The 20,744-nt window shown below is 36.6% G+C and overlaps 1 protein-coding gene across 2 annotated transcripts in view; it reads right to left on the bottom strand.

Annotated features, from left to right (window-relative positions):
- Positions 1 to 20,744, bottom strand: part of LOC139131114 (AF4/FMR2 family member 4-like) — a 239,244-nt gene that overhangs the window by 23,579 nt on the left and 194,921 nt on the right. The window lies entirely within an intron of this gene.

The raw sequence follows: 20,744 nt of genomic DNA, 5'->3' as shown, positions 1-20,744 counted from the left end.
AATTTGCAATAAAAGTGGTGTTCAGTATATTCCTTATATTGAATTAAACAATGGTGTTGAATCTGTTGATCAGCTATTTATCACTTATTTATGTTATTTCAGAACCATATCACAATGGACTTTGCTTTAAGCCGATGACAGAAGAAAAAAGAGGATAGTCTGGTCAACAAGGACAGAAGTTCATAATATTACTTGTTGACACTGTCTTTTTTTCAGTATCGCAACTCGTTTCATCACCAATTTTTTATTAGAACTCTTTGTGTGAAAAATCACTCATAATAGGGATTTTCCTACTAGGATGATACCAGATTGTTGAAAAAAAAAATTGCCACTTTCTCTCTAATCAACCAGACTTCTCATGGAAGCGACAAATCCAATTGGAAAATTTTCAAAGGACACACAACACGGTGTAGGGTGCATTCTGTGAAAGTGTTTGCATTGGTTGTGAATGCAGGGAAAAGGAAAATCTTCCCATCTCCTATTGTGGTAATCACATTACTTCTCTCCCAGTGGTGTAGTACTTTACAGCCTCCCATTGAAAGAGGCATGAAGGAATCAATTTGCTAGAAGTGAGCTTCTTTCTGTGAGTTTGTTAGCTCAATCATCGCAGCTCTCACAAAATGTCATCCCAGAGATAAACTACACAATGTACAGAAATGATTGCGTGACGGAAAGAGAAAATCAGAATGCGCTAAAAAAATGATTTCCACAGGAATTCTTTGAAACCTGTGAATGTGAAGACTTATGAATGGCAGGATCTTGACATGATGAGGTTCATACAGGATGTGACCTTGGAGACGGCTGTGTGTCTGCAGGCGATTGTGAAAAGAAGAAAAAAAATTTGCAAACAGGAGCTTAAAAAGGTAGCACTAATGAGCTTGCTCCTCATTCTTGTAAATTAAGTTATCGGCGTTCCTCCTGCTGGTGTGTTATGGGAAAGCTGTCACTAGGTTCAAGGTACAAATTGGGGATGCCATATACGGAAGGATGATATTTACATGTAAACACTGAACGTCTCACTTTTGATGGGTTGGATAGAAAAAAGGCTGTGGAAAAAACATGGAAAACTGTGCAGCTTGGCAAACATGGAATGTCCCTTGGAAATGTTGAAAATTTTCAGTTGGCTACGTTTCACTACGATGGAAATTAAAATTTCAAAGCAAACAACAAATTTTGCCACTCTAAATGACACAATTTGGGTGCTACGGTCACTTTATTTTTAAATTCACAGAAACTTGTGAAAAACAGTTGTGTTTTCTTTGTGTTTGTTTATTCTGTTGTTTCTTAAACCGGATAAACTCTCATCTCTCCGAAAACAGAACCCGCAGGGTATGTGAAGCCTTGTCTGCCATTAGCCAACACAGAAAACTTAACCCCTTTCACGCTCCAGTAATTTTTATTGGCGACATGTCCAAGGCAAACAAGTTGGCAAATGGCAGGTCCCTTACAAAGAAAGCCAGGGGGTTTTTGTCTGTGCCTTCAAAGCACACAAAGGACTGGGCTACTCAACACCTGTTGTTTGCAACGCCTTATTACAAGACACAAGGCATAACAGGAAATTGTTTCCCTTTTCAAGATTTGATTTCAACCAGTGGCTGACTGTCGCGCCTGTGTTGTCTTTTGCCCTGGCTATTGTCTCCCTTTACAAACATGATATTTAATATTTCCTTTTAAACCCTGCCACACCGGGTCTGATGTTTTTCAGCAGATTCTGACAGACTCACACCCTAGTGATACTAACCAAGTGGAGCTAGATATTGCCCGGCAAAACAAACTTTTCCACGTTTGTACAGACAGCTCAGAAGGTAAACAACTCACTCTTTGAGATGAGTCTCTGAATAAAGTAACCGTGTTTGTTTTCCCTGCTTTCAGTAACAAGGGAAGGTTGACTTTACTCAAGATTTCTTATTCCTCAACGAATGACACTCAAGAAAAGGGAGGAAAACACACAAGGGCGGTAATCATATTAACCACGATTACGTGTGCATTGTCATGACCTGATGTTGTCCATTACTGGCACAAGACCTTTTTGCTTGTTCTGTGGAACAACTGTCCATGGTCCCGTGTGGTTGCAAAGGGCACAATTCATTTCCTACATGTAGCTTCCAATGTACCGTACATTCAAGGAAGTTTTGTACAGATGCTTTGCAATCTGATATAAAATGGATTCATTTTTAGTACTATAACTTCAACTAATACCAGTAGTGGTATGTATGACTTCAATTATGAGGGTTTCCAAACGTGTCAGACATCCCAATTATGAGATAATATTTACAAAGCCCAGGGAGACTGGCATTCTGAAACCCTATGAGACATGGGAATTAAAAAAAGAAAAAAAAGCCTCATATGTGAAATTCTTCCCACCCGCTAACATTCTGATGTTGTGAGATAACTCTTGGATAACACAGTCACAACAAGGGACCCAAAATGACAATTTGTGAAAGGAAAGATGTTTTTTTCCCTCAAAACAGAAGAGTTTGTATATGTGAACATGGGGCGTAACCAACAGCGAGAAATAAACACGAGAGAGTTTCGTGTACAAACACCAAATCCTATGACATTACTTCATCCATGGTTGGATGTCCATGTGACATCATCAGTACCATCTTTAAATGCCAACGTAGAGCTTATGGAGTATCATTTACACAGCTTCCTGGTGTGCCGGGAAGCATGTACCATCTAGCCTTCTACAGCCACTGAAAAGTACTCCTTGAGTCATTGGTTTCTACAAACTGACTTGGGTAGATCTTATTACATCTTGCCAACGCTTGAGCCCTTGGCATTATACCGAGCAGTGATTCAATTTATTGGCACTGTGATCTGATGTATAATGTCAGCCTGTCCTTTCCAGTTTTTTTAGCCCAAGCCATGCATTCCTCAAATTATACATCCAGAAATAAATTCATCAACACTGTAATCAATACTGTGGGTTAGAAACGGCCTGTTCTGATACAGTGAATTGTACTGTGAAGATAAACACACGTATGGGCTATTCTTCACATTCTGGACATTTTCCAGATGTCAACTCTTATTGATACAGATGTCATGAACAGACTCATGGCTCTCCACACAGGTATTAGTCACAAAGCATTTAACCTTTCTGTCATCAAACATTTGTCTAGCCACACTGCTTTTAACAGTGGGAGGGGGCAGGGGTGGGAAGGGAAGGGGTAGTGTTGGATCTCTGCACAAGGCAACACTGGGTTGTGAGGGCTCCACTTCCACAATTATTCCTAATGGTATTAGATTCAGAGATGAAAACCAATATCATACATATCAGATACACACTTGTCCCAAGAAGTACCATTTACTGTAAATTGTTTTGAAGGACACTGTTGGAGATTAGTTTAACAATGACAGTACCAGCAGCTCTCTTTGTGGCATGCTATTTTTTGCCACACACACTGAGGTACCGTTCTCAACTACCTCATCAACGGCAGACAAGAGACACACAAAATGCACTCAAACATCTCATTTAGCCATTGCATGAATGATACAAGTCCCCACTGCAGAGAAGTAGGTAGGGGTTCATCATACAATCTTACCCTGTACACCCCTAATTCTCTGTAAACAGGTCCACAACCACCATTCATTACAATAGGGTTGGCCAAACCATGCAGATGAAAGGGTTGTGAAGGTGGTATGAGTGTCAAAGATTTTATGTCATATTTGGATCATCTCCGCTGTACATATCTCTATCAATGTCATGCATATTTAACCTCCTAATACTCCCTTTTTTTACATTTTTTAGTCCTGTGAATAATGTTAAGTAAGACTAAAAGAAATTTGATAATCACTTTCCCTCAGCAGATTTTTCCATTTTTGACAACTAAAATCTGTGGCCCTTTTTGAACTTCCTAACGATGTATACAAGAAATATTTCTCTGGTACATCACAGAACTAATACCGATGAAAAGCTTTGAAATATGCATTATTTTGAAATATAGATTATTTTATCATTATAGTGACATTTATAGTATATGTTCCCAAAGCAGCATAAGATTACTGTGGTACATGTAGCAAATCATGCCAACATTGTAGGCAATTATAAATAAACTAATCGCTTATCGTGTTACCAAAGTCCCCGGCATATCATGTTACACTGGCACACTTAGTGGATACAATGTAGCATAATTTGCGTGCTTCTCCTGATCTGATGTTTCCTCCATATAGCAATGAAATATTTAATATGGCTGAAAAAAATGGCATTAATACGAATGAAGGATGGAGAGCATTAGACATAGGTCTTGCTCACACACTGACGGGAAGTAGACTCTGAGAAGCACATGTAAATACCCTGAATGATGTTGAACACATCAAAAGTAAACCATGGCCATGCACTTCACAGTGGGGGTTGAACTTGATATCTCTGAAGATACAGCTTCGATAGGGGACACGTGGGGACAGTCTAGCGGTAACCTTGAAGGATTATTGCTTCCTACATTTTGAGGTCATCTTCATGTTGTGACCATGGAAACAAGGTCATAGGTCAGTGATGAACAAAATCCTCACCAGAAGTGGAAAAGACAAAATATCCTACTCCCACGATAAAGAACAACAATGATTTCAACCTTTAACAATTTGAAGTCTTTTATGTGCAAATATTTGAAAGCAGTTGGAAAAAATTAAAATAAAAGGAAATGCTCAGGGGCAAAATATCACCTCGAGAGACTATCGTTTTACTATCCATACAAATATCATGAGTTCAAAAATTCACTATAAGATTTTAACAGCATTCATTGAAATTTTACAGACGTCTGAAATCCAAAATGGCTGCCAATATGTCTGTACATTCTATAGGGAAAGCCGTCAAATTGCATTCTTCAGAACAAGGTGGCAAATGTATCACTCTCCCGTGAACTTTTCAAGGATTTTTATGATAACTCTAATTTCTGGGTGTGGAGATGTTCAGGGGTCTTTAATTTTCATTACGGGCTGTCTCTCGGGATTAATTTTCCCCTAAATGTCAATTTTTGTAACGTTATTTTCTCATCCATAACGTGTGCACACTGACGTAGTCATTATAGACAAGGGACTCTGGAGACATGGTTCTGTATGACGACACACCTTTAAAATGTCAAACATTTTTTTACTTTTACGTGCAAATGTTTGAAGTCAGTGACCCTATCTATTTCAGTTAGTTTGAATGTATCATACTAAATTCACATGCGATTATAGGATTTCAGATGACGTCCTTGAGGACAGGCAAGTGAAGCGCTTTCCCGTATTTCCTTTCATTGACCTTTGACACTTAATTTGTTCAATTTGAATAAAAGTTTCAATTTCACTCAGAAATCAGAAAATACAAGCTTCACAGATACTGACTGATGAAAGTAATTTCTGTTGATTTACACAATTTGTGACGCCAGAAAAGTACAAAATCAAGAAAATGTTTTTTCTGTGTTACTGTGGCAATGGCACACAAAAGCAATTAGGAAGCCAGGAATCATGTCTGTAGCCAGGCAGTGTTTCCAATTCCGAGGTCAAAGTTCAGGTCAAGGTCAGATTCCAAGAAGGTCAAGGCTGTAGTCCTATTCTCCTACAACAGAGAAACTGTTTACTGCCAGGGTTTAACCATTTTATTTTTTTGAATTTTACGAGGCTGTATATTTCTCCCTTCTATAAATGACATCTAATTTAACTCAATATTTTGTGGAGTCTTTAGCAAGTAGGAAATGTATGAATTAATTGTTTTCTTCTCATTCGTATTTACTGCACACAAAAAATTTCTTTCCTTAAGAAATATTGCTGATATCACAAAAAGCACAATGATTTGAAATTTCTCATGTATTCTGAATTTTTTTCAAAATGTCCCTTTACATTTTTTCCAAGAAATCCTGCTGTGTTTTCCAGCAAAATCACAATTTGATATTCACCTCTCCTCATCAACACCTTGAACACAATTGTCCCTGCGTCATTTAGAAAATATTCAGGGAGATGGGTTTTAGTGGTGACAAAGGCACCAGTATGTGTGTTATCTACTCATGGAAGGTTGCCAGCAACTTTTGAGTTTCAATAGGATGTCAGTCAGTGATCCGACGAAACCAGAGCTGAAATAGTTTCATGATCAAAACAATTCTAAGTACTGTTTATAAATAGATCAATAAATTAATAATTTACCACCAAAACCTACACGTTTCTTGTTTGATCATTACACAGCGACTACTTCGTATTTGATATTTTTACCCTACGCAATTCTCTGGAAACTTTTACGGAAATTTCAGAGTTCAGTGGAACTGTAGGTCATGTCAGCTGGCTTCTGACAACTTCTTTGCAGTTTTACTTTCTGCTTGTAAAGAACTTCCTCTAGCAACTGTTAACCTCTACGTGGGTGAACTCATCTACTTTTTCGCCAGTAAACTACTTCTTCCTCCGACAACGGTTCACTTCTATGTGGGTGTCGCTCATGTCTTGGAATGCCTCAGAGGACGGGTGACGCACTGTTAATGATGTGTGAACAGAGAGTATAACTGGGCAGGCAGACTCCAACAAAAGACGTCACCCAAGGTGGGCTTGTCTTAACACCTACAACGTTAGGTGTTACAAACGCAGCTACATTGCCCAAGGGAATTTTCCACCCATTGGATTTTTTCGTTTTGATAACCATTCAAATCCGCAGGGCAAAAAAAAAAATTCTTTTACTCACTCAATGTAGTGTCTTACACTTATAGAACACTGCATCACTTTCCCTAACATGACACATCTTGGTATGATGCTGTGATGCCGATATATTCAGGAGTTTTTCATCATTTGGGGCTTGGTTTTTCTCAAAAAAGCATTCTTTCTTTCCTAAAACCTATCATCCTATCACAATTTATCAACCACCATGACATGGATCATTAAACACTGCTGATCAATCAGTCCAAAACTTGGATGGTTATGTTTTAATTTTGCCATTCTCCACTGTTTAAGGCTACTCTAGCCTTGGTTGGGTTATTTACAGACAGAGCCCTGTTTGTTGATATTGCAAGTGTGTACAACATTGACCAATGGTATGCATTTCTTCTGACTGAGAGCAGGAACACACAAACACTACTGCTTGATAGATGGAACGTTGGTAGTATTGTCTTTATCACACTTGAGGAAAACTATCTGTATTGTATAATCAAAATATAATGTATGTAATGTACTTGTGAAAATTCATTTGTTATGCACTTATGATGATTAATTCCTTCTGATTTCTATCAATATTTCTTATTTCCAAATGGTTTGAGGTCCCTTCATTGACTCATGCACATACATATTATGTGTCATATATGAACAGGGAAGTCCTAGCTTTCAAGATCTCTCAATCCTGTAAATACTGCTTTTACTGACTGCTGTAAAATGTCACTAGCGTCTTCAACTACTGACGGTTGATTGGTTGACGACTAATAAACATTGATGACAATTTCAAAGGAGATCAAATACAAGTTTTGCATTGATCTGGCTCAGTGCGGCCTCTAACAAAAAAGATTTCAGGAAAATTTTGAGTCAGTTGAAAAATTGTGAAAATTTTCCTGCGTCACAGAGAATATTCATGAGGCTTAGAGGGCACACTGATCTGGCTGCATAAAAAAAAGACAAATTGCCCAGTACGGCATTCACAACTGGATTCTATTCCATTTGCACAAAGTTTTGGAGTATTTTTTTTTAACCATTAAACTGCAGAGTCAGATGAGTATTAAGGACTTTTGTCATACTCAAACAACTTCTGACATACTCCATTCACACTCAGCACAACACACAAGACAACATAATTTCACCAATCTATAAAATTTGGAGAGTGTCAACGTTAAGCACACTGCCAATGTAGAAATAGCAATAAATTGCCATCATAATACAAGATCAGTCGAGCTTTCAGGTGAACTGAGGCTGCCTCCAGCCCATAATATTCACCACGCTGCGGCATCACCCAGCCGGGTCAAAGGGCGTCGCCACGGGAGGTCACCTTGTAACTCAATCCTGATTCAAGTATGTACATGAGAGTGTAAATTGCAATCCCAGGCTGACAGTAATCTTTCTCATATTTTCTGGTGCAGTACCCCACCAGCAACACCACAGACATGGTTTATGTACACAGTGTCAGACTGCAACAGGAATTAACACGATGGCCAGACACCGTGCTTTAGTTTTCCAACTCACCAACCCAAGCCATTACATCAATTCATAACAACCATTGGATACTAAGATGATTTCAGTTCCAAAATTTAACATGTTATGATAACAAGTGCAGTTTCTGTATTCAAATATCTGTTGGCTATCTTTTCATACATAAACATAACCTACCAGGTACACTCTAGATAAAACATAAATATGATAAGTCTATGTCATCAAATATACATTTTGACATCTGAGAGAATGATATGTAGACAATGTTTTTTCAAAAAATAAAGTAAAAGCACTGAAGCACATAGAAAACCATACAACTGAATAAAATCACCTAAAATTTTGTCATTTAGCAGTTTCATTATTATATTTTTCAATTTTTATCTGCTAGCCACTTTGTTTTCAAAAAATAAAGTAAAAGATTGTCAAAAACTTCAAATCATAGATACACAATGCCAAAGTATTTACGAGACTTTGAATGCCCTTTTTTAATATTTCCCATGACTTCAAATTATTTGACAGCAAATTCCGAGGCTAACAAATAAATTATTTGGAATGTTCCCTCTATATTATGATTTACAACTTAAAAGCCGAGTCGTCATAAATTATAGGCTGCTAATTTTTTTGGTGTGCACCATCCATTGCCTAATCATAATAGGAGAAGTTAATAAATTTGCGATCTTAAAAGAAAAATGACTGCCTCAGGGTCCAGTACATGTACCTGATCAACTCCTGTTAACAACTAGCAGTGGAGAGACATGCCGAATAAAAGGCGTTACATTTCAGATGCTGGAGTACAACAACTTCTCTGATTACCACCAATATTTGCATGGCAACTCGTGACATATATTTGAACCTTTTCGGTCTTGACAGTTCAGTGAAAATATTTACTCAGATCTCACGAAAAAAAAAAAAAAAATGTCAATAGCGAAATCTTGTGCATGTGATGGAAATGCCGACTCAATCTCCCCTCTTCTCTATCTCCCATTGAACAGCTGAAATTTCATTTATTAATGTCAATGTCATCAACTGCCGGTTTCCTTGATAACTCATCCATCATATTAATTTACCTTTCATTATCATCTCTCTAATTTCTTCCACGGAAACAAATATAGAGCATGGCTTTCCTGTTTGAGCAGCAATCCAACATCAGCCGACTTCTAGTGACGTGACACACTCGATCACTGTGGTCTCAGAAGAAAAAAAAATTTCCGGCGGCCAACACAAATGTACAAACCTTGTGTATGGAGGTCAGCGTGACAGGAGTGAGAAGAATGTCATTACTAGGAATTCAAAGATAATCTATACTGACAATATTGAAATTACCAGTTGTGATGAGAGTCACACTGAGAACACATTATTTAATCAATTGAAAGGAGTAAATTTTGCCGATATAGTCCCACTGGGGTTCTCTTATTCAGCAGTTTTGAAAATCATCACCACGGCTCATTGTCCTGGTTTTGTTTGCTCCTGAACTCAGATATGATAATATCCACACGAAGGGAAGTTTTTCTTGTTAACCTTGCCTTTAAATTTGATTTCAAGTTTAACTTCTGTGAGGAATTTGACATCACAGTCTCTCCTACAAGTTCCGACTGAGATACAAACAGCAAATTCAACATAATTTAACTCATGTTAATTGTCTCAAACAACATAATTATAGATTTATAATTTACACTCAGCGTGCAGGGCAAAAGTAAACATACAGGGGAATAATAAAGCTTACTTGCAAGACGTTTGAAATGCCAGTACTTTTTTGATTCATATTGAGATATGATTAAAATATCAACACTATGTCTAATTCATGTTAATTACTCAACACAGTCAGTTTGTATGTATTTCATAATATTAGATATTCATATGACAAGAATTGAAACGCTGTTTTCACTGGCACTCTTCATGTCAAATTAGAGATGACCAGTGTCACACGTTGCTTCAGTCTCCTATTCCATGCATTGCTGTTTTTGCTGGATGGCAGCAGTGCAGTACATTTCCAAATCTAACCTAATTGCTGTATATTCAAAATGCCAAACCATGATGAAGTTGACAAATTCCAACAAGGCTTTTTAAATAGCGTCAATCGCGATTTCAGGTTTGTTACTAAATATAGCAGCACACATGTGACATCGGACAATGCTGCCTAAAATTTGTACAAATTTTATTGTTGCATGCCTCAGCTGTTGTTGCAGCTTGTAGTCTAAGGCATAAATTCATACGAATTTAAGTGACTTTTAGTAGCCATTGTAACACTAGCAGTTTTTTTTGTTGTTTAGGTGGAAACTGCAGACAAATATTTATTTATGCATATTATGAGAGAAATGACGAGAGAAAAAAATGATGTCATTTGCGATCAGAGGTATTATCTTGAATTCACCTTGAATTTAGCAATACAACCGATGTGTCTTTAATTAAATTCAAATCATTGAATATTTTTTTTCAATATCTACTGCAGCCTTGACGGCCATAATAATGGCTTCAACAACACTGCCCTCTAATATCCTAAAGTTTAATGACCTTATATTTGGCTTTCTCAAGTGAAACAATTTCAAAATTATTCAGACTAATGGATTTGGGGGGGGGGGGGGATGACAACTCTTGTCTTAACTAACTCTCTCATGAAGCCATCACTCTTCCTTTCGTCTTTGGTTCGGCCGTTTATCGTATTCCCGCCACTGATCTCAGAACAAACTGTACGACCAGCTAAAAATAGTATGCTATGCTTTAAAAATATGCAGCTCTATGATTTAAGAATGCTGGCCAGCAAAACCGGCTTCTGACTTGTACCACATAGAAGTGCCAGCGTTTCATTCCACAATTTCTATCATGCTGGTTTTACACATAGCACAACCAGATAAAGGTAAATTAGGCATAAAACAAACACGCTAGGGAAATATCTACCGTTTTATTTTAGTGTATGAACAGCCGAGTAGGCGACTACTCCGATATCATATTGTCGTTGTTGTGGTGTGCCAGCCTTGTTGTCAGCAACCAGCCTTGAATCATGCTGACGTGAACGGTGAGTGAATCTGAGAAACTCAATGCATTTATTCTGATCATTGTTACACATGAATGTATCGCTAAATAGCAAACAATGTCTGGTGTACAACCGAGTTTGAAAAAAATGAGGAGAATAACCTTGAACAGCTGAGCTATTCAATACAAAAGAAAGAAAAAATTATCAGGACTATAAAATCAATTTGACAAAATGTATGATGCCTTGAATAAATTCCACAGAATGACTTTAGCAGTCATCCGAGCAACATTACGCTCTTCATAACTTCATCCCTTTTTGTGATAGAATATTAAAAGGGGTATTATATATCATAATGTCGGTGTAGAAGTGGGATTTAATCATCGTATTATGTCAGACTACGATTGTACTATGATACGGTACTGTGAAATGATATTTAGAGCAATTTGTTGCTGTAATTCGGTGTAAAATTATCTTCACGCCACACTTCACCATACTGATGATCACTTCACGACACCAGTGCGCCATGAGGGAAATAGGTTTCACGATTCATTTTTTTGTTACCTCCCGGAAATACAACTTTGAGAAACCTTACTTTACAGGAATAATTTTCTAAATATTCAAAATTCAACATTTTTTTCTTGTTGCAGTATGTGTATATACATGTTTAGCAGTACGGGAAAAAAATCATCACGGTAGAGTGCAATAATAAAAAAAATCCATTAAGACACATCATTGGACAGAATAATTATGTATTATACAGTAATAAAAAAAAGTGAAGCTGTCATGCCTTTGAATTATGAATACGAAATATTTATTCAAGATCATATATAATATCATCTTTTCATTGACTTTATTGGACTTCATGAAACATTAGCAATCTAATTAGGCTATATTACACAGTGTTTCTGAGCTCACGCATAAATGACTCCATTATAACAGTTTTATTGCCACTGCTATGTACTGCCAAGCAGTGAGCACTTGTAAATCAATTTGGCTCGAGGAGACATCGCTCCCTCTATCAATTTCTTGATTATTTTTTAAGGCAAGGCACACTGGCCTTCCTGAAATCAAATATTTATTTCTAGAATTCACATATCCTGTATCTGTTTATGCCTCTTATACCGCATTTACTCAAATTTATGTCCATATAAAAGGGCTTGGCTGACCTAAAAATAATTCGAACATAAAAATCTTTAAACAGATATATTTCTACGGAGAGTTAATTCAACAGGAAGTCGTGTTTCCCTGAACATTAGATTTAGATGACTTCAAATGTATGTGAGTGTGTCTGTGTGCTAACTTAATGTCAAATTGTTGACATTTATGAACCCATGGGTTTTTATAAATTCGCTTGAATATCTTGGTGAACACTGTAACTGTCATGTAGGGTACTTTCACTGAATACCTTCCATCCATATGAATTGATGGCACACACAGTTGCATGTGTCCTGCTGTTACCAGCTATTCCCACCCACTCACTGTTATCAGGATCAACCCAGTGATCACGACTCACCCAAGGGCAGATCTCTCCCCTGGGCATACAACATTTTTCCCTGATTTTCCATTTTCCCTAAATCTCCCAAAAGCTACTTTCAGTTTATTTAAAAAAAGCATAACTACACAGACGTGAGACAGCTTGATAGAAACTGAACGGTAAAAAATGTTATGATATTTAATCAAGGCAATTTCATTTTTCATAACATTTTACGACATATTTCCCTCAGCCCTAGCATTTCGTGTCAAAAGGCACTGCAGGTTTGAATTCCAACACACGTCGCTTGATGTGATAACCCCAGCACCATAAACGACACGCTAATGTACAGATATTACAAAGCCATCGATATGATTTAGCTGCCGCTGATAACAGCTCCTATATCATCATCTATGACTTCCAGTTGTCTAAATAATGCCAGATATTTGTTATCAACATCGGTCAGCCCTTTCCTGCATACAGGATTCCTGACAGGGGAAGCCTGTAACTGGCTTTGGTGAAAATCCAACCTACACTGAGGTATGGTCTGTGCTACATGTAGGTGGGGAGAAATTTTAATGTCGGTGTAGTGTTGATCTGTCTGCCTATGATACACTTTACTTTTCTATACACATAAAATCAATGATTAATTTAAGTAGCTAGGTAACAAGTCATATGAAGTGACTTTGTTGGAGGGGGGGAGGGCAGGGGGTGGGGTTTGATAATTTTCCTAGTATACAAGATTTCACATTCACAAGCACTGCTATGATTGTTTTGAGGTCAGTAAGAGGGAAATGAAGACTTCACATTTCAAACCACACTGTGATCTCCCTAGTGAGGTACTGACTGCTAATAATTCCTATAAAACATTAACTGTTTCCGTTTAATTATAAAAATATCAGTACTTTAACAGACTGTTTCCTTTTAACTGAAATGTAAAGATACAGCTTATTAGAACATCAATAATTGAAGTAAAATTTACTCTTAGATATATATACTATATTATACATTACACTCTGTATCAGTTTAAACCGGCAGTGAAATTCAACAGTTCATTTATTCATTGGTGACTGACGCTGACAAAGTTAAGCAGAAAGAAAAGTGTAATAAGTGTAATTAAGGCATAGTTGCAATGTCAGAATTGGTTTGCCAGTTATGGCCAGTTATACCGGCTTATTATTCTAAAGGAAAGCTTGGACCAGCCTTGAACAGAAGTGACAGTGACAGAGTCACTGAATTCATCCGCAATTAAATCTTGAGGATTATTGATATCAGGTGAAGCTTTGTAATGATTATTTCAAAGCGATACAGTTAATCGCTATGATGTGCTGTTCAATTCATATATTATCACAAAATGTACATGTAGAACACGTACACACACTGTATATACTTTTGAAAAAGAGCTGGTGCTATGGTACATAATGTCAGGGACCACTTTTAGCACCTTGTACTGCGGCATTTTGTAATACGACGCATTTTGTAATAACTTACGCAAAATGTAATAAGGGTATCAGCATTTTGTAATAAAATGGTCTACGCATTTTGTAATAAGGGTATCAGCATTTTGTAATAAAATATTGTTTACGCGATTTGTAATAAGGGTATCAGCGTTTTGTAATAAAACGCGTTTTGTAACATAAGTTAACGCATTTTGTAATAATTATAAACATCCGCTGATATTGTATGTATTTCAAAATGCTTTGTGGTTTCTGAATACGCAAAAATGTAATAGCATATAATGATGTCGATATTATATCTCACTACCGAGGCTAGGTTATCATAATAACGCCACATTAGGGGGTCTGAGTTGATAGTCAAAATGCAATTGAAGACAGAATGAGATTCATTGTATGCGATTTATAATTGAGAAAACAAACCGAGAAAGTTTTAGTAGGTTTTACATACAGTACTGTACTTTGAAAAGACAATATACTGCAAACCGTTCTGCATTTTTTTCTCTTCAATGTTACTGTTGGTGGATGGAAAGAGAAAGGCTTGGAGATGACATGTAGAGCTCAGAATATGATATAAGACAGCGACATCATCAACATTGACAGTGTTGTGTTCTAAGACCTAATTTTATTATACTAATGATGTACATGCCACAAAACCCACCTTATCCAGAAATGGTTCCCTTGTGACATTTTGAGGGTTTTGGTCTGATTTTTAGGGCGTTGCTACATTATTTTTACTTTTTTTACTAAAGATATACGATAAATATTGTTTTTTGGTTACAATAAAATTGTGTATTCTTATGTTTTTGCATGTATATTGGATGAAGTTTGCAAAACTCGAATAATCAAATTCTGAGTTTTGCAAAATGATTGTAATGTTAGTGTACACTGTGATTTGAACGAAGCTTTTATTGAGTTCATAAAAATGATGTTACAAACATTTGCCTGGAACCATCAGTTGTAGACAACAGAATCTAATATACATTTAGACATAATTGAGAAATGGGAAGTGATAAATCTTTAGAATGCTCCAGAAAGAGAAGCAATTTAGAATACTGGTGGCCATTCTGAATATTTAATGAGGTCGTGTGACCAGTATTTGCATATTTTGGGGGCAATTGTAATACTACAATTCAAAAAATATCTTGTAAATGTGGACAAAGTTTGATAAATTCAATAGTCAGAAGATATAAAATAGGATACCTTGACCTGTCTGACCCCTATTCAAGGGCGCTGTGTGTAATTCTTGACTTATGAGTGAAGACAAGAAAATCTGTGTAAGGTTTATCAAATCTGTGTAAAGTTTATCATAATGTATAAAGTTTACATCAAAGTCTATGGTAATGGGACTCTAAAATGTGATTATGCATTTGAATATGATAAAAATATCGATTATCTTTTACTCGAAAATTGGAAAACATGTAAAAATAATGATACATTTATATTGTTGGCGGCCATTTTGAATACCTAATTAGGTCACATGACCAGTTTTAGCATATTTTGGGACAAGTGTGTCATTGTCATTCAAAATATACATACTTACTGTGGGAAATTTCATAATATTAGGTGCTGGATGTTATGTTACATTATGCTTTGACTGACCTAACACTTATACAGAGCCTTTGTTTACATTACTCTTAGCAGGTCGAAATGATACAAAATATCTGTGTTTTTTCAAAATCTTTGTCACAATTTCATTGCAGTCCATGCTGACGTGATAGAAAACAGGTTTGGTGATGAAAAATGATGAATTAATGAGGAATTCCTATGAAAATAAAGAAATATGTGGAAAAAATACAATATTTTATATATTAGCCGCCATTTTGAATACTTAATGAGGTCATGTAACCATAATTTGCATACTTTTGGCGCAAAGTATTGTGTGATGATTCCAAATTATAATGGTATGGGGACAGTCTTTGTTAATTTAAGAAGTCAGACGTCATGCTAGATGGTACTTCCAAATGTCAACTCCACCCCAGGGCCTTGGTATGGGGTGCAAAGGGTTAAAGTGGAAAATAAACGTACAAAAGGTTGCAATATTCTAAGCAACTTCTACATGTATGATATGTGTTTCTCTAAAGTTGATTGTCGATAATTTACGGTAATAAGATGGGAGGAGCTCGTTAATATGTCAATGCTGACAGCCGATATTTATCAAAATACACTGAAATAAACACTGACGTGAAGCAGTCAATTAAAATACTGAATGATCATTTATTTTAATCATCCCATAGACAAGGACAAAATAAAGCTCTATCGACAGACCAGCCACTTTTCCTTGTATGTAAAAGGTGACAATTCATATCTACTGAGCCATGGTTTTGTTTTCTCAGATCTATTTCTTTCCCGTTGTGTTCCTCCTTTGAATTCACGCTATCGCCCAATGGTAAAATTTGTCTAGCCAACGACCTAGGATAAGCTGCCCTGCAATACTATGATTAAGCTACATTTGGTTCGCTATCCTACTGGTTATACCTGCCGAATATCTGCCATTATGATTAAATGATAACAGCCATGGAAAGATTGATAGACAGACAGACAGACAGACAGACAGACAGACAGACAGATAGATATATAGATATGCATACTCAGGCACTCTTTCCTCCCTCCCTACCCACATAGATGCAGACATACATACATGCATGCATGCATGCATACATACATACATACATACATACATACATACATACATACATACATACATACATGCATACATGCATACATGCATGCATGCATGCATGCATGCATGCATACATACTCAACAGGTCATATATACTTCCGCTTTAATAGCTGAACAAGTCAAATCACTAAAACATCAGATTATTCTGACTATTTTAGTTTAGTTTAGTTTAGTTTAGTTTAGTTTTAGTTTAGTTTACTTTACATTACTTCAGTATAGTTAAGGTTATTACGAAAATAACGCAAAGAATGTATAAAGACACATACATGTAGTCATTAGCGCGCGTTTAGCGCGTCGGGCGATGCGTTGCACAAATGTCTGAGTGCTTACTTTGCGGTATTTTCGTAGTAATTATTATCGTACATCTCCTTTTTTATCAAGAATATATGCACCCGTCGTTTCCGATGCATTATTCCATACACTTTAGAGGCATATTCTGCATCGCCCTCTTAACTGCGAGCGGGTTAAGGGTAAGCGTCATCTTTGTTTACATCGCGCGCTCATCCAACATTCGATGTACGAGCCGAGCAGCGATGCCGTGCCATATTTGTACTGTGCCGTCTGGTGAACTTTCGTTATTACCTCATAATATTTTTCACCTCTCAACAATCGTTATACATTTACTTCTGTTTCTTTAACCAGAAGTTATTTTCAAAGTACAGTATGGAGTTTCAATATAGAGCCATTCAATGACGCACTGTTTATCATCAAATATAAGGGGTTATTGCATGCATGCCCGTTACGTGCCCGTTTTTACCGAAGCTCGATTCTATTGTTTGCGAAGGCAGATGTATAATAAATTTATTTTATGTTATTATATTTTATTACACCCCACTCATTCAGCGTGCACTGCCATTGGTTAAACACGACTCACGTGACATATAAAAGAACGTGATGATGCCCCCTGCGAATGTGATGCCCTCTGCATTTGATATTACATGGATGACGTCATTTTACTTACTGCGCATCCTTTCTGTGCAAAACAAATTGTCGTTCGCTTGTTGTACTTTGCAGTCGGCAACTTATGGCTGAAAAATGTCATGCAGAGCTGTCACCGGCACAGTTAGACGATATTCTGATGCAAGTAAACAGCAAACGAACGAAAATGGCAACAAGGAATGCAATTTCTGTATTCAACGACTATGCAAGCAACAAATTTGGATGCGCCACCGAGGAGATCGGCAAACTTTAGTGGCAACCCTAGACTCGGCACTGACAACATTTTACGCTGAGGTCCGGACTCAGAAGGCGAGCTGTACTCGAAGAAGTCTTTGTGTTTTTTGTTTCTTTGCATGTTTGCTTGTTATGTTTAAAAAAAATAATAACACATGAGAGCCAGGGCAATATTACGATTTTTTTGCCTGAGTATACGATTTTTTTATCTGAGTATCTACCTGTTGATTGCTTGTTGTCTGCAATACATCAGAAAGAATGTCATTATCCTATATTTAATAAATCAACTGACTGTGTACACCAATGATTCTCTCAAATATATGATAATAAACTAGTCAAAATCTATAGTCGTTACCTGCCTCAGATGATCAGTTGGTAAAAATACTGATTGACAGCTGTCTAAAATTAAGTCTGTCTAATTTCAAGTGGAAGTCAGGGAGCGATCAAATTTTGTACTTACTTAACGAGTAAACACACTCTTTGTAATACCATTCCAAAGTCAATAAAATATCTGTTAATGCTTTAAAACTGGGGAAAGTTTTTAAAATTATTACAAAATGCGTTAACAGTTATTACAAAGTGCGAATTATTACAAAATGCTGATACCCTTGTTACATTTTGCGTAGACAATTTTTTATTACAAAATGCTGATACCCTTGTTACAAAACGCGTAGACTGGTTTATTACAAAATACTGCAGACGTTATTACAAAATGCGTCAGTTATTACAAAATGCTGATACCCCTTATTACATTTTGCGTAAGTTATTACAAAACACGTCAGTATTACAAAATGCCGCAGCACACACCTGATCATACAGTAGAAGTCGTAAAACATGGAAACCACATTCCGGGCAAGAATGAAAACCTTTTGAAACCAGAGGCAGCCAGGTCTGGTCTTGCTTATTTGAATATTTGTCATCTTCATACAAAGTCTGGACAAACACGCGCGGACTGTACACACACATAAACAGACACGGGGACACACGTCATCACCTGTGTCTGTACACATTAATCAGTTACAATTTAGACCACTCATGATGACGACCTGATAACTGTCAATGTGACACACTTTTTTTGTGATTTCAGCCTCCGCTTTTTTCCAAGTAAATTAATCACACTGTGTAAAGAATCAATAATCTTACATCATGAAAACATTACAAAATGATTATGATAATTTAAATAATAAAAAAATTCCAGTGTGTATACAGTCAAAAAATATTAATTTCAGTGAAAAAAAAAAAAAAAAAAAAAAAAAAAAATATATATATATATATATATATATATATATATATATATATATATATATATATATTATATACATAATATGTGTGTGTGGGGGAACATTATACATTATTATATACATAGACATGATACACGCAGACAATCCCATACTGTCTTTTACGTGCCTTATGAAGTTTGTGTACCTCTCATCAATTGGTGTAAATTCATTATGTCTGCATATGCTGTTTGTTCAAATGTTTATTCTGCTTCTCTACAAATTCTTATTAAACACTTGGTTATCTTGTTTGAAGCTCATGAAGGGAACGTTGAGAGGGCCCACAAAAGAGACTGCAGATATTTAAATGCTGTGACTCTCATTCCACCACTGATTATGTGCCAACGGTCCGACATCGATGTGACAATTAAAATATTTTTTCCCCTCAGTTTTATGTTTGTTTTGTAGTTTCTGAGTCCAGTGCCCAATGAACAGGTGGGTTTGTTTGCGTGTTACACCACAAGGAGGTCTAGACACACACTCCTTGGATCAGCTAATCACACTCAATATCAAGTGGTTTAAAGAAGGCTTTTTTTACTGCGTTGTAAAATGACCACTACCGACCGACATTGCTCCAACTGGTTGCATTATACGACAGACAAGCGCTAACAATAGCCCTTCAATACATTTCATTATGACATTTGCTGGCACAAACATGTGGCTCAAATTTTATTTCTGAACAAAAGCTTCCTGAGTATTTTTAGATCACCGCAACATGACGGTATGCACATCAGCAAATTCTGCACAGCTTCCTTCCTGATAGTCGGCGCTCTACTCCTCAATTGCATATTTACAATTGACATCATTATAATACATTTCACAATCGCATTGGTGATCAGATTACATTATCTCATCATCATGTTTAACAAACTATTACAATTAGCAACAGGCAAGCCCTACTGATTATCTGGGGGTAATTTTTGCATTTTACGACAGACCTTTAAATAATAAAGAGCTAACAGTCTTATTGAATTATCTGTAAATATATCTTAACTCTGGAATGTCAGCATTTCAGAGAAGACCATTAGCCCATGTGTTAAGGTCATCCCACTTAAATAACTGTGTTTAGTTTCAGTTATATGAGTCAGGTATGTTATTTTAACAGGAACCGATTATTTCACCAGTTATTTATCCCCCTCACCTGACAAATCAACATCTATAATACACCACACTAATACTGTATCATTTCTCAGAGATGAGATATCATGCCTTCTCTAGAAATTTTTTTAGGCTTTTTGAAATGAGCACTAACTTTTGATTGAAATGTAATCAAAAGTGAGTGAGGGTCACGTTTGAGTTGGCTGACGAAAACAGCTGTGGAATTAATTCACCTACGACATACCAGGAATTGTTTGTGTATGTCAGGAACTCTTGCCTGTATGTCCACTTCCAATTTACATATAAGAAAAATAAAATCGCAATGGTTTTGAAAAATTCACGAGGGAGAGAAAATCTGTTTTTCGGACGAACTCAGATCTGCGACAATTTCACACTCTTACCCTCACAGGAACATCTGTGTATTTTGGTTTGTGGAAAATAAATGCAGCCGAGCAACAGAACGGTGGCCATGAGAGCAGGAGATTCACAGAGGTTAAACACTGTTTATGTTACTGCAGTTCCAAAG

The sequence above is a fragment of the Ptychodera flava genome, chromosome 4, assembly GCF_041260155.1.
Source record: "Ptychodera flava strain L36383 chromosome 4, AS_Pfla_20210202, whole genome shotgun sequence".
Lineage (NCBI taxonomy): Eukaryota > Metazoa > Hemichordata > Enteropneusta > Ptychoderidae > Ptychodera > Ptychodera flava.
The sequence above is the reverse complement of the archived record's forward strand: the minus strand, read 5'-3'. Positions and strand labels throughout refer to the sequence as shown.